The sequence below is a fragment of the Pseudophryne corroboree genome, chromosome 12 (assembly GCF_028390025.1).
Source record: "Pseudophryne corroboree isolate aPseCor3 chromosome 12, aPseCor3.hap2, whole genome shotgun sequence".
Classification (NCBI taxonomy): Eukaryota; Metazoa; Chordata; class Amphibia; order Anura; family Myobatrachidae; genus Pseudophryne; species Pseudophryne corroboree.
In genome coordinates, this window is record NC_086455.1 from 45,920,337 (window position 1) to 45,933,764 (window position 13,428).

Consider the following 13,428-nt stretch of genomic DNA (forward strand, 5'->3'; position numbering starts at 1 on the left):
AATTGAGACCACACAGCGTGACCTTACAGGACAGGTGGATCAACTTGTACACCTGGGATATAACCAGATCTATTCAGGCAACAGGTATAATTTCCCAGGCTAGGAAACCTGTACCACCCAGTCCGAGATAGGTCAATAACAATCGGACAAAGATAAAACCATAGGAAGAATATATGCATTGTGCAAAGGGATATACCTCATGAATACAATTACCAACTCAAGATAATCCCCCAGCTGTGTTATAGACAAGCTTTCAATTACTTTTTTGAATCTTTGTTTTGTTTCCTGAATATTTCCAGACTTCAATGTAAAATCCTAAATCGACATCCTTAATTTGTGGCACAATGCAACATAAACCCCCCCCGAAACTAAATTTAGTCCCAGCAAATGAATATTAGAATATTTGTGCAGGAAATAAGGGTCAGAAAGAGCAGGTTTCCCCTGTGGACCTTGATTTCTCCCCGACCACTCCTGCAGGAAAAATTATATTGTTTCTTTAAACAATGTTGGTTATAATACATAAAGTCAATGAAACAATGTAATTGCCGACAAACGCAGGCAGGGATCCTTAATAATAACATGGATGTCCAATCCTAATTTATGACAGGAAACTGGAAGGTGTCATTACGTAGGGTCACCAGTACTGTTTGGGTTTGGCGCTGAATAAACCATAACAAAAAAGGCACGTAGAGAAGACAAATAAAAATAAAGGACGTTGAAAAGTGACGCAAAGTTTTAAGCACGGATGAAATCATGCACACTGGCGATTGTGTGTTCTATTAACCCCTTAGTCACCAGGAGGCCTGTTTAAAAAAAGATACATAAAAACTGCAGTTTCTGCATAATTTTATGTACTCCCGCTAAGTACTAACAGTCTAACCAGGAGGTGTCATAGAAATCTCCTGCAAGAGGATAATCAGCGCTGCAGAACGCAGTCCTCATTATATCAATGGGACTACGGTCTGACCCTCAAGCTCCGAAGTTTTACGCCATGGGTCTTCAACCTGCGGCCCTCCAGCTGCTGCAGAACTACACATTCCCAGCATGCCCTGCCTCAGTTTTAAGATGCCTTAATAGCAAAACTGTGGCAGGGCATGCTGGGACGTGTAGTTCCACAACAGCTGGAGGGCCACAGGTTGAAGACCCATGGATTACGCCATCCCGAGTTGGCGTAAACCACTTTATGCCTATGGCGGCATTCTTGCAGTCTCCATCCGGCTCCGGGATCTGACACTGCGCACATGCACTTTCATAAAAAATGTAAGTGTCTGTTGCGACATAGACTGATAATTGAGGCAATAAGACATAGGGGGTCATTCCGACCCGATCGCTCGCTGCAGTTTGTCGTAGCGATCGGTTCGGAACTGCACATGCGCCGGCGTCGCAGTGTGCTGGCACATGGCAGCCATCGTTGCCAAGCGATCGCCACCGTTTAGGGAGAGCAGTCCAGCCAACGCAGTCATGGCCAGACCGTTGGTGGGGAAGGGGGGGGGGCGGTCCGCGGTGGCTGCGTGACGTCACACGCAGCCGCTGCAGGCGGGGGAGCGACGAGTAGCTCCCGGCCAGCACGCTAAAGCTGCGCTGGTCGGGAGCTACTCTGGAAGTGCAAAGGCATCGCCACTGTGCGATGCCTTTGCACTTCTGCAGGGGGGGGGGGGGCAGCACTGACATGCGGGGCGGACTAGCCCTGTGCTGGGCGTCCCCCCGCATGTCAGTGTGAATGAACGTACATCCACGATCAACTCGGAATGACCCCCATAGGCCCCTAGCAACAACTAGACCACATTTGCAAATTTACAATGTATCAAAAAACAGCATGAATGACAGTAATAATAACTTTTTAGGGGTTTTGACTGAAAAGATAGCATTGCGGTGATTATAATGGGGAAATATGTTTTGGCAATTTTCTTCTTATAAGGGGCCTAATTCAGACCTAATTGCTTTTGTGCGCGGCCAATTATGGAATGACTGTGCCTGCACCACAATGCGCAGGAGCGACACCAAACAGCAGCAGAATGGTGCAAAAATTTCGATTGCTAGTCATATGCAAAGTGATTGACAGGAAGCGGATGTTTGTGGCTGGTAACTGACGTTTTCTGTGAGTGTCGGGAAAAAACACAGGCGTTCCCAAGCGTTTTCTGGGAGGATGTGTGACGTCAGCTCCGGCCCCCAATCAGCCTGATTCTATCACACTGTAGGAGTAAGTCCTGGGCTACACACAGACTAGGTCTATCCTATCTCCCTTCAAGTAGGAGCTGTTGGGGTGTGTGCCCAGGCTTCCACTGCACCCACATTGTAGAGACAGGTCACACCTTCTGCAATTATTATATAGATATACAGTACATTTGTCTGCTCCTTTATCACTCTGTATAAATAATAATAGTATGAGGGCTAGAGAAAATGAGAATAAACACTGTAATTAGCTACTATAAACGTTCCTTTATAAGGCACAAATAATAGTGCACTGGCAGCTACAATGCACAATAGATGTAAATGGAAAATTCTATTGAATAGAAATGTTTATATAAAGAGACTTCCCTCCACAATTCTACATTAAGAGTATTTTATGACATCCACTACCACAGCACTTAACTAAATCCTAGATATATATTAAGATTCCAATGTCCTTGCTTGTGTTCCCACCTGTTCTACAGCATGACTGAACATGCACTCTGTAGCTTTACTATGGCATTAGGGTCCTAAGAATGCTGTGCTTCATTACAATGGCAGACAGCGGTGACCACCTGTCCCTGTCTGCTTTACAATCACAGCCAATTGCTTCCTGACTAGAGGTCTATACTGTAATTAACATTTTTTAAAGGCGGAGTACAGTAATCTCCAATACAGCTTAAAGGAAAACAGTAGTCCTTTCCTGCCCCTACCAGATGTGCAGTGCCGTAACTAGACATTTTAGCGCTGTGTGCAAGAAACCGCATCGCCCCCCCCCCCCCCCATATTTTAAAAATATGGGGGAGTGGCTTCATGGGGAAGGGGCGTGGCCACATAGCCCCCTTTTACCCATTACGGCAGGCAGAGCTCCCTTTTACACATTACGGCAGGTAGAGTCCCTTTTTACACATTACGGCAGGCAGAGTCCCCTTTTTACACATTACGGCAGGCAGAGCTCCCTTTTACACATTACGGTAGGCAGAATCCCCCTTTTTACACATTAGGCAGGTACAGTCAGAGAGAGAGAAAGTGAAAGAATTATACTTACCTGTGACCTCCCCTGTCAGCACCCCAGGCATGTGAGAGGCACACAGAGTCAGTGAAGACAGTTACTGCCCAGCCAGCTACAATATCCCGAACACCCCTCCACGGACCTGCCACCGCAGGTATTCCCTCCTTCCAGCTCTGGCTGCCGCTGTAAGCACCCTTTCACCCACCCAGCAACCGCCGCCGCTAGACCCCCCATCATCCCCTCAGGACTTGGCAGCAGCAGGGGATGTCTCTGTGCGGGTAACGCGGTACGGAGCTGCTGCTGCACTCTAGTTAAAGCTCTACCATCCTCCGAGTGGCTTGCCAGAAGCAGCCGGAGGCGTGTCCTGGCTCTGTGTGTTCACCGCACTGCTGAAGTCAAGGGGGAAGGAGGGGGTGGGGGGGGGCTGCTGCTGCTGCCTGTAAGTATATCAGCAGCTGTGCGTCCAGCAGAGAAGGAACTGAGAGCAACACTGCTATATTAGGTAGTGCTCAGCATTGCTGCTTGCAGCGGCCAAAAGGGGTGGGGGTCTGGGACTCCAGGTCGACAACAAAAAGGTCGACACACCTTAGGTCGCCGCCAATTGGTCAACACACCTTAGGTCAACGTGGACAAAAGGTCGACATGGACAAAAGGCCGACAGGAACAAGGTCGACATGGAAAAAGGTTGACATGAGTTTTTTATGTTTTTTTGGTGTCGTTTTCTTCGTAGAGTGACCGGGAACCCCAATTAGTGCACCGCGTCCCCTCGCATGGCTCGCTTCGCTCGCCATGCTTCGGGTATGGTGCCTTCGCTCCGCTACCGCTTCGCTCGGCACAGATTACCAATCCAATTGTAGTCCACGTGGATCGTTAAGTATGAAAAGGTTCCAAAAAAGAAAAAAAAACTGAAAAACTCATGTCGACCTTTTTCCATGTCGACCTTGTTCCCGTCGACCTTTTGTCCATGTCGACCTTTTGTCCATGTCGACCTAAGGTGTGTCGAACAATTGGCGTCGACCTAAGGTGTGTCAACCCTTTTGTTGTCGACCTGGAGTCCGGATACCACGGGGTGGATGCTGTGCCATCCGCCCCCACACCTAGTTACGGCCCTGCCAAATACAGCAGCACCACCCTGCACATGCACTGCCCACCTCCAAACAAAGTGCAGCCCTAGAGACAAAATCCCCCTCCCATCCCACTCCCCCACACTTTGACTTCAGACTGTGTCTCCCTACACAAATCTAATTGGACTGCAGACTGCCCCCTAATTACAGCACACACACACACACACACACACACACACACACACACACACACACACACACACACAATCTCAGTTAATTAAATTGCAGGGTGACTCACCACTGGCACTGCCACTGAAAAATGGAGAGAGGAGATTGGAGGCTCCGCAATGGCGTGGGGGAAGCTGCTACAACTGGACTGCACAACAGCTCCCCCTGCCTAGGCCATCTTCCTTTATCCAGCGCATACTGAGCACTGGCTGAGGATAAGAGCACTCGGAGGACCGGTAGCTGGCGGTCAGTGTGTGCACTGGCTGCGGCAGGTGTGGGTGACTGGTGGTCTGGTCAGTGAGTGGCAGCTGCGGTGGGCATTTTCACACCGGCGCAGCAGACCATGACGGCGCCGTACTGCATAAGTGGCCTTCCGGCCCTGGTCCCTCTTCACAGTAAGCAGGAGGGCAGGGGGCAGAGCACGAGGGGGATAGGCTGCCTGGTCCTCGGTAGCGCTGCCTGCTGTAATGTACACAGCAGCCAGTGCACAAAAGGTAATCAGGGTGTTGACAGATGGTGTGCCTACAGGGCAAGTGCACTAGGTGTGGGCAAAGCACCATCTGCCCACACCTAGTTACGGTGCTGCATGTGTCCTTATTCACCTATCCTCAAATAGCCATCCTTGGCGCAGTACAAAAGTTACAACAAAGCCTCGCCAAACTGCTCCCTGCAGTACATAGATCAACCACTGGGCTGCCACTGCACCGCTGATGAAAACATTAATAGTGGGTGGAGACGGCCGTGAAGTGAGCGCCGGCTGGCAAATGATCCTGCAGCCTGACAGGTCACATGGGTGTGAACATGCTGTGGACATTGGGGGTTATTCAGGTTTGTTAGCAAACCAAAAAAGTTAGCAACTGGGCAAAAACCATGCTGCACTAAGGGGCAGATGTAACATGTGCAGAGAGAATTAGATTTGGGTGGGTTACTTTGTTTCTGTGCAGGGTAAATACTGGCTGCTTTATTTTTACACTGCAATCTAGATTCAGTTTGAACACACCCCACCCAAATTTAACTATCTCTGAACATGTTTTATCTGCCCCACCTGCACTGCACATGGGCCCTCATTCCGAGTTGTTCGCTCGGTATTTTTCATCGCATCGCAATGAAAATCCGCTAAGTACGCATGCGCAATGTTCGCACTGCGACTGCGCCAAGTAACTTTACTATGAAGAAAGTATTTTTACTCACGGCTTTTTCTTCGCTCCGGCGATCGTAATGTGATTGACAGGAAATGGGTGTTACTGGGCGGAAACACGGCGTTTCAGGGGCGTGTGGTTGAAAACGCTACCGTTTCCGGAAAAAACGCAGGAGTGGCCGGGGAAACGGTGGGAGTGCCTGGGCGAACGCTGGGTGTGTTTGTGACGTCAACCAGGAACGACAAGCACTGAACTGATCGCAGATGCAGAGTAAGTCTGGAGCTACTCTGAAACTGCTAAGTAGTTAGTAATCGCAATATTGCGAATACATCGGTCGCAATTTTAAGAAGCTAAGATTCACTCCCAGTAGGCGGCGGCTTAGCGTGTGTAACTCTGCTAAAATCGCCTTGCGACCGATCAACTCGGAATGAGGGCCATGGTTTTGTCCAAATGCCAACATTTTTGGTTTGCTAACAAACCTGAATAAGACCCATAATCTGAACAACCGTACAACAGCATATGCTGCAGTCTAAAATGAAGCTCTTAGGATATCGGCACTGGCGTGTCAAATTTTATTTGCAATACATTTGCTGACACGGAGACTGTGACTTAGCTGTTACTGCTGCAGACAGACATCACATGGTAACCGGCACATCAATTTTTTCCCCATTATTATTACATTTGATACAGTACATTCCGTTTCACGTATTAAATGTTTCTATTCATGGAAAAATTCTAAAAGTTGCACAATGTTACACACACGCACACACACACACACACACACACACACCTATATATATATATATATATATATATATATATACTGTACTGGATCAGAGCCATCTTAACAGCCGTGCAGACCCTGGGCAAAGCAATGTGATTGGGCCCCTAACCACAAACTCACAGGAACAAAAAAAAAACAAAAACATAGCTGCAGCTCCTGCGGTACCACGCCATCTATCTTAATGCTTCCACACAGTGAATGGCTGTCAGCACTCTGGTGGATAGCTCCAGACGTCCATCAATCAGCATGCTGACAGCCAATCACTGTCTGGCTGCAGGCTGGAAGGCAGGTAGAGAATGCTGCCTGGCCACTTTGATTGGGTGTAATTCACAATCAGAGCAGACAGGGCAGCATTCTCTGCCTGCATCCCAAGCGGCTCCAAAGGCACCAGACCAGTACAGCCTGCTCATAGGCCCAGTGGCGGATTTGCCGCTAGGCAACCTAAGTGGTTGCCTAGGGCCCGCCGGGTCAGGGGGCCCGAAGCGGGCCCCCCGCTTGTGTCACTGAGACACGCTGCCGCTCAGTCCGGCGGCAGCGTGTCTCAGCTGTCAGGAGAGGAGAGCGCCCGCCAGCGCGGCTGTGTCTGGCGCGGCGGCGTATAGCGGACTTCAAACCAGCCGCCGGTTTGTGAGCCAATCAGAGCTCGCGGACCGGCAGCCAATCAGAAGCCGCCGGTCCGCGAGCTCTGATTGGCTCACGAACCGGCGGCTGGTTTGAACGAAGTAAGCTATACGCCGCCGCACCAGACACAGCTGCGCTGGCGGGCGCTCTCCTCTCCTGACTCACCCGTCACTCATAGCCGGAGCCCGGAGGAGGAGCAGCAGCAGCAGTGCAGCAGCGCAGCAGCGGTAAGCAGCGGCAGCACTGGCTGCTGTGGGGGCAATTGTATACCTGGCACTGTGGGGGCAATTGGCTGGTACTGTGGGGCATTTGTATACCTGGCACTGTGGGGGTAATTGTTTACCTGGCACTGTGGGGGCATTTGTATACCTGGCACTGTGGGGGCATTTGTGGATCTGGCACTGCACTATTGGGGGCATATGTCTGTGTTTCACGTCCCATTTTAATTGGCCACACCCATTTTTTTTGGCGCGCACGCCGTGGGGCACAGTACCTCTATGGGGCACTCTCTGTCTGATTGGTCGCCGCTTAGCCCCGCCGGGAGTGCACACAGACGCTCTCATTGCAGTGAATGGGGTGCGTGCGTGTCACGGACACGTGCGCGCCCCAGACGCGGTGATAGGCCCAGGCACAGACGGAACTCCATCTGTAATGTAAGGGGGCTTAAGTCAGAACAAAAATATAGTGCTATGGATTGTTTGAGGTAGGGGGTCCCAAATCGGTATTTCGCTTAGGGCCCCATGAGGTCTAAATCCGCCTCTGCATAGGCCCCTAGAATCATGGGTCTTTGGGCAGCTGTCCGGTGTGCCCATATGTTAAGATGGCCCTGTACTTGATGACGGACGGACGGACGGATGGATGGACGGACAGACAGATAGATAGGACAAAGATAGATGTGATCCAGATATTAGATAGACAGACAGACAGAAGATAATGATAGATAGATAGATAGATAGATAGATAGATAGATAGATAGATAGATAGATAGATAGATAGATAGATAGATAGATAGATAGAGTGAGGCAGATGGTGGAATTCCACAACCAGCACTAATATGACACGGTCAGAATTGCGGCAAATTGATAAAAGTTGCACAATCCTACATATGGCAGAGGAGAAGTGAATTTGCCGCAATTCAATTGCCTTTATACAACAAAATACAAGGTTTTACTTTTGCAATATTCTGAAGGGCTTCTAAACATACTGTTGGTTGATTGCCACTATCCACCCCCCATTAACTGAACTTTGCATTTTACATTTAAATTACTGAATTGTCAACACAGCCAGAAACTTATAGGTGAGTAGATGGGCTTTCCAAAGTAGCTGTCAAGCCAGGACTATTATACAGTATGACAGGATGGGTGGCATCAGTGATGGAGATCTCCTTCATAATTTATGCCTGGGATAGGGTGAGATAGTGGAGGGAGGAAGGCTGTAACAAGCCCGGACTGGTGGGACATGTCTTTATATTCATGTTAGGGGCCGGAGGAGAAGCCTTGGGAAAAGGGATTCAGAGGAGCTTTGTGGCTGTGTGTGCTGGAGTGGTCAGAGGAGCTGGGTGGCTGTGTGTGCTGGAGGGGGCAGAGGAGATGGGAGGCTGTGTGTGCTGGAGGGGGCAGAGGAGCTGGGAGGCTGTGTGTGCTGGAGGGGGCAGAGGAGCTGGGAGGCTGTGTGTGCTGGAGGGGGCAGAGGAGCTGGGAGGCTGTGTGTACTGGAGGGGGCAGAGGAGCTGGGAGGTTGTGTGTGCTGGAGGGGGCAGAGGAGCTGTGTGTGCTGGAGGGGGCAGAGGAGCTGTGTGTGCTGGAGGGGGCAGAGGAGCTGGGAGGCTGTGTGTGCTGGAGGGGGCAGAGGAGCTGGGAGGCTGTGTGTGCTGGAGGGGGCAGAGGAGCTGTGTGTGCTGGAGTGTGCAGAGGAGCAGGGTGGCTGTGTGTGCTGGAGGGGGCAGAGGAGCTGGGAGGCTGTGTGTGCTGGAGGGGGCAGAGGAGCTGGGAGGTTGTGTGTGCTGGAGGGGGAAGAGGAGCTGTGTGTGCTGGAGGGGGCAGAGGAGCTGTGTGTGCTGGAGGGGCAGAGGAGCTGGGAGGCTGTGTGTGCTGGAGGGGGCAGAGGAGCTGTGTGTGCTGGAGTGTGCAGAGGAGCTGGGTGGCTGTGTGTGCTGGAGGGGGCAGAGGAGCTGGGAGGCTGTGTGTGCTGGAGGGGGCAGAGGAGCTGGGTGGCTGTGTGTGCTGGAGGGGGCAGAGGAGCTGTGTGTGCTGGAGTGTGCAGAGGAGCTGGGTGGCTGTGTGTGCTGGAGGGGGCAGAGGAGCTGGGAGGCTGTGTGTGCTGGAGGGGGCAGAGGAGCTGGGTGGCTGTGTGTGCTGGAGGGGGCAGAGGAGCTGGGAGGTTGTGTGTGCTGGAGGGGGCAGAGGAGCTGTGTGTGCTGGAGGGGGCAGAGGAGCTGTGTGTGCTGGAGGGGGCAGAGGTGCACATGGTTTTGCCCAACTGCTAACAAAGTTCCTGCTGCAATCAACTCAGAATTACCCCCATCAGCATATGCTGCAGTCTAAAATGAAGCTCTTAGGATATCGGCACTGGCGTGTCAAATTTTATTTGCAATACATTTGCTGACACGGAGACTGTGACTTAGCTGTTACTGCTGCAGACAGACATCACATGGGAACCGGCACATCAATTTTTTTCCCATTATTATTACATTTGATACAGTACATTCCGTTTCACGTATTAAATGTTTCTACTCTTGAAAAAATTATAAAAGTTGCACAATGTTACACACACACACAGACAGGCCTATATATATATATATATATATATATATATATATATATATAGTGTTCACGCTAGGCAGTTTTAGCAGGGCGCCGCACCCTGCCCGATTTCTTAAGGGCAAAACCCGCCCTGCCTTTTCTGCGGCGCCCTGCTAAAACTGCCGCCCACTTCCTGCCCTCACAGCCGTGTAAAGATGGCGCGCGCATGCACGCGGCATCCATTCACGCTGAGAGAGAGATTGAGGGAAGCCCAGCACGCACGCCCCCAACAGTGACGCCGCCGGCCGCCTATGCCCCCTTTTAGTACCCACAATGACCCTGCCCCCTATTTTGCATGGCCGTGCCCCCTTTTCACTGCACGCGCATGCTAGTGCCCCTCTAGATCCGGCGCCCTGCCCGGATTCTAGAGTGATAGATAGATGGATGGATGGATGGATGGATGGATGGATGGATGGATGGATGGATGGATGGATGGATGGATGGATAGATAGATAGATAGATAGATAGATAGATAGATAGATAGATAGATAGATAGATAGATAGATAGATAGGAGTGAGGCAGATGGTGGAATTCCACAACCAGCACTAATATGACACGGTCAGAATTGCGGCAAATTGATAAAAGTTGCACAATGCTACATATGGCAGAGCAGAAGTGAATTTTCCGCAATTCAATTGCCTTTATACAACAAAATACAAGGTTTTACTTTTGCAATATTCTGAAGGGTTTCTAAACATACTGTTGGTTGATTGCCACTATCCACCCCCCATTAACTGAACTTTGCATTTTACATTTAAATTACTGTATTGTCAACACAGCCAGAAACTTATAGGTGAGTAGATGGGCTTTCCAAAGTAGCTGTCAAGCCAGGACTATTATACAGTATGACAGGATGGGTGGCATCAGTGATGGAGATCTCCTTCATCATTTATTCCTGGGTTAGGGTGAGATAGTGGAGGGAGGAAGGCTGTAACAAGCCCGGGCTGGTGGGACATGTCTTTATATTCATGTTAGGGGCCGGAGGAGAAGCCTTGGGAAAGGGATTCAGAGGAGCTTTGTGGCTGTGTGTGCTGGAGGGGACAGAGGAGCTGGGTGGCTGTGTGTGCTGGAGTGGTCAGAGGAGCTGGGTGGCTGTGTGTGCTGGAGAGAGCAGAGGAGCTGGGTGGCTGTGTGTGCTGGAGTGGGCAGAGGAGCTGGGTGGCTGTGTGTGTTGGAGGGGGCAGAGGAGTTGGTGGCAGTGTGTGCTGGAGGGGGCAGAGGAGCTGGGTGGCAGTGTGTGCTGGAGGGGACAGAGGAGCTGGGAGGCTGTGTGTGCTGGAGGGGGCGAGGAGCTGGGTGGCTGTGTGTGCTGGAGTGTGCAGAGAAGCTAGGTGGCTGTGTGTGCTGGAGGGGGCAGAGGAGCTGGGAGGCAGTGAGTGCTAGAGGGGACAGAGGAGCTGGGTGGCTGTGTGTGCTGGAGTGTGCAGAGAAGCTGGGTGGCTGTGTGTGCTGGAGGGGGCAGAGGAGCTGGGAGGCAGTGAGTGCTAGAGGGGGCAGAGGAGCTGGGTGGCTGTGTGTGCTTGAGTGGGCAGATGAGCTGGGTGGCTGTGTGTGCTGGAGGGGGCAGAGGAGCTGGGAGGCAGTGTGTGCTGGAGGGGGCAGAGGAGCTGGGTGGCTGTGTGTGCTGGAGGGGGTAGAGGAGCTGGGTGGCAGTGTGTGCTTGTGCTGGAGGGGGCAGAGGAGCTGGGTAGCTGTGTGTGCAGGAGGGGGGCAGAGGAGCTGGGTGGCTGTGTGTGCTGGAGGGGGCAGAGGAGCTGGGTGGCTGGGTGTGCTGGAGGGGGCAGAGGAGCTGGGTGGCTGTGTGTGCTGGAGTGGTCAGAGGAGCTGGGTGGCTGTGTGTGCTGGAGAGAGCAGAGGAGCTGGGTGGCTGTGTGTGCTGGAGTGGGCAGAGGAGCTGGGTGGCTGTGTGTGCTGGAGGGGGCAGAGGAGTTGGTGGCAGTGTGTGCTGGAGGGGGCAGAGGAGCTGGGTGGCAGTGTGTGCTGGAGAGGACAGAGGAGCTGGGAGGCTGTGTGTGCTGGAGGGGGCGAGGAGCTGGGTGGCTGTGTGTGCTGGAGTGTGCAGAGAAGCTAGGTGGCTGTGTGTGCTGGAGGGGGCAGAGGAGCTGGGAGGCAGTGAGTGCTAGAGGGGACAGAGGAGCTGGGTGGCTGTGTGTGCTGGAGTGTGCAGAGAAGCTGGGTGGCTGTGTGTGCTGGAGGGGGCAGAGGAGCTGGGAGGCAGTGAGTGCTAGAGGGGGCAGAGGAGCTGGGTGGCTGTGTGTGCTTGAGTGGGCAGATGAGCTGGGTGGCTGTGTGTGCTGGAGGGGGCAGAGGAGCTGGGAGGCAGTGTGTGCTGGAGGGGGCAGAGGAGCTGGGTGGCTGTGTGTGCTGGAGGGGGCAGAGGAGCTGGGTGGCAGTGTGTGCTTGTGCTGGAGGGGGCAGAGGAGCTGGGTAGCTGTGTGTGCAGGAGGGGGGCAGAGGAGCTGGGTGGCTGTGTGTGCTGGACGGGGCAGAGGAGCTGGGTGGCTGGGTGTGCTGGAGGGGGCAGAGGAGCTGGGTGGCTGTGTGTGCTGGAAGGGGAAGAGGAGCTGGGTGGCTGTGTGTGCTGGAGGGGGGCAGAGGAGCTGGGTGGCTGTGTGTGCTGGAGGGGGCAGAGAAGCTGGGTGGATGTGTTTGCTGGAAGGGGAAGAGGAGCTGGGTGGCTGTGCGTGCTGGAGGGGACAGAGGAGCTGTGAGGCTGTGTTTGCTGGAAGGGGAAGAGGAGCTGGGAGGCTGTGTGTGCTGGAAGGGGCAGAGGAACTTTGTGGCTGTGTGTGCTGGAGGAGGCAGAGGAGCTGGGTGGCTGTGTGTGCTGGAGGGGAAAGAGGAGCTGGGTGGCTGTGTGTGCTGGAGTGGGCAGAGGAGCTTTGTGGCTGTGTGTGCTAGAGTGGGCAGAGGAGCTTTGTGGCTGTGTGTGCTGGAGTGGGCAGAGAAGCTGGGTGGCTGTATATGCTGGAGGGGCAGAGGAGCTGGGTGGCTGTGTGTGCTGGAGGGGGCAGAGGAGCTGGGTGGCTGTGTGTGCTGGAGGGGGGCAGAGGAGCTGGGTGGCTGTGTGTGCTGGAGGGGACAGAGGAGCTGGATGGATGTGTGTGCTGGTGGGGGCAGAGGAGCTGGGTGGCTGTGTGTGCTGGAATGGGCAGAGGCGCTGGGTGGCTGTGTGTGCTGGAAGGGGCAAAGGAGCTGGGTGGCTGTGTGTGCTGGAGGGGGCAGAGGAGCTGGGTGGCTGTGTGTGCTGGAGGGGACAGAGGAGCTGGGTGGTTGTGTGCTGGAATGGACAGAGAAGCTGGGTGGCTGTGAGTGCTGGAGTGGGCAGAGGAGCTGGGTGGCTGTGTATGCTGGAGTGGGCAGAGGAGCTTTGTGGCTGTGAGTGCTGGAGGGGGCAGAGGAGCTGGGTGGCTGTGTATGCTGGAAGGGGCAGAGGAGCTGGGTGGCTGTGTGTTCTGGAGTGGGCAGAGAATCTGGGTGGCTGTGTGTGCTGGAGTGGCAGATGAGCTTTGTGGCTGTGTGTACTGGAGTGGGCAGAGAAGCTGGGTGGCTGTGTGTGCTGGAGGGGGCAGAGGAGCTGGGTGGCTGTGTGTGCTGGAAGGGGCAGAG

The 13,428-nt window shown here is 53.1% G+C and overlaps 1 protein-coding gene across 2 annotated transcripts in view; it reads right to left on the reverse strand.

The window, feature by feature from the left end:
- Positions 1-13,428, reverse strand: part of KIF26A (kinesin family member 26A) — a 216,399-nt gene that overhangs the window by 167,260 nt on the left and 35,711 nt on the right. The window lies entirely within an intron of this gene.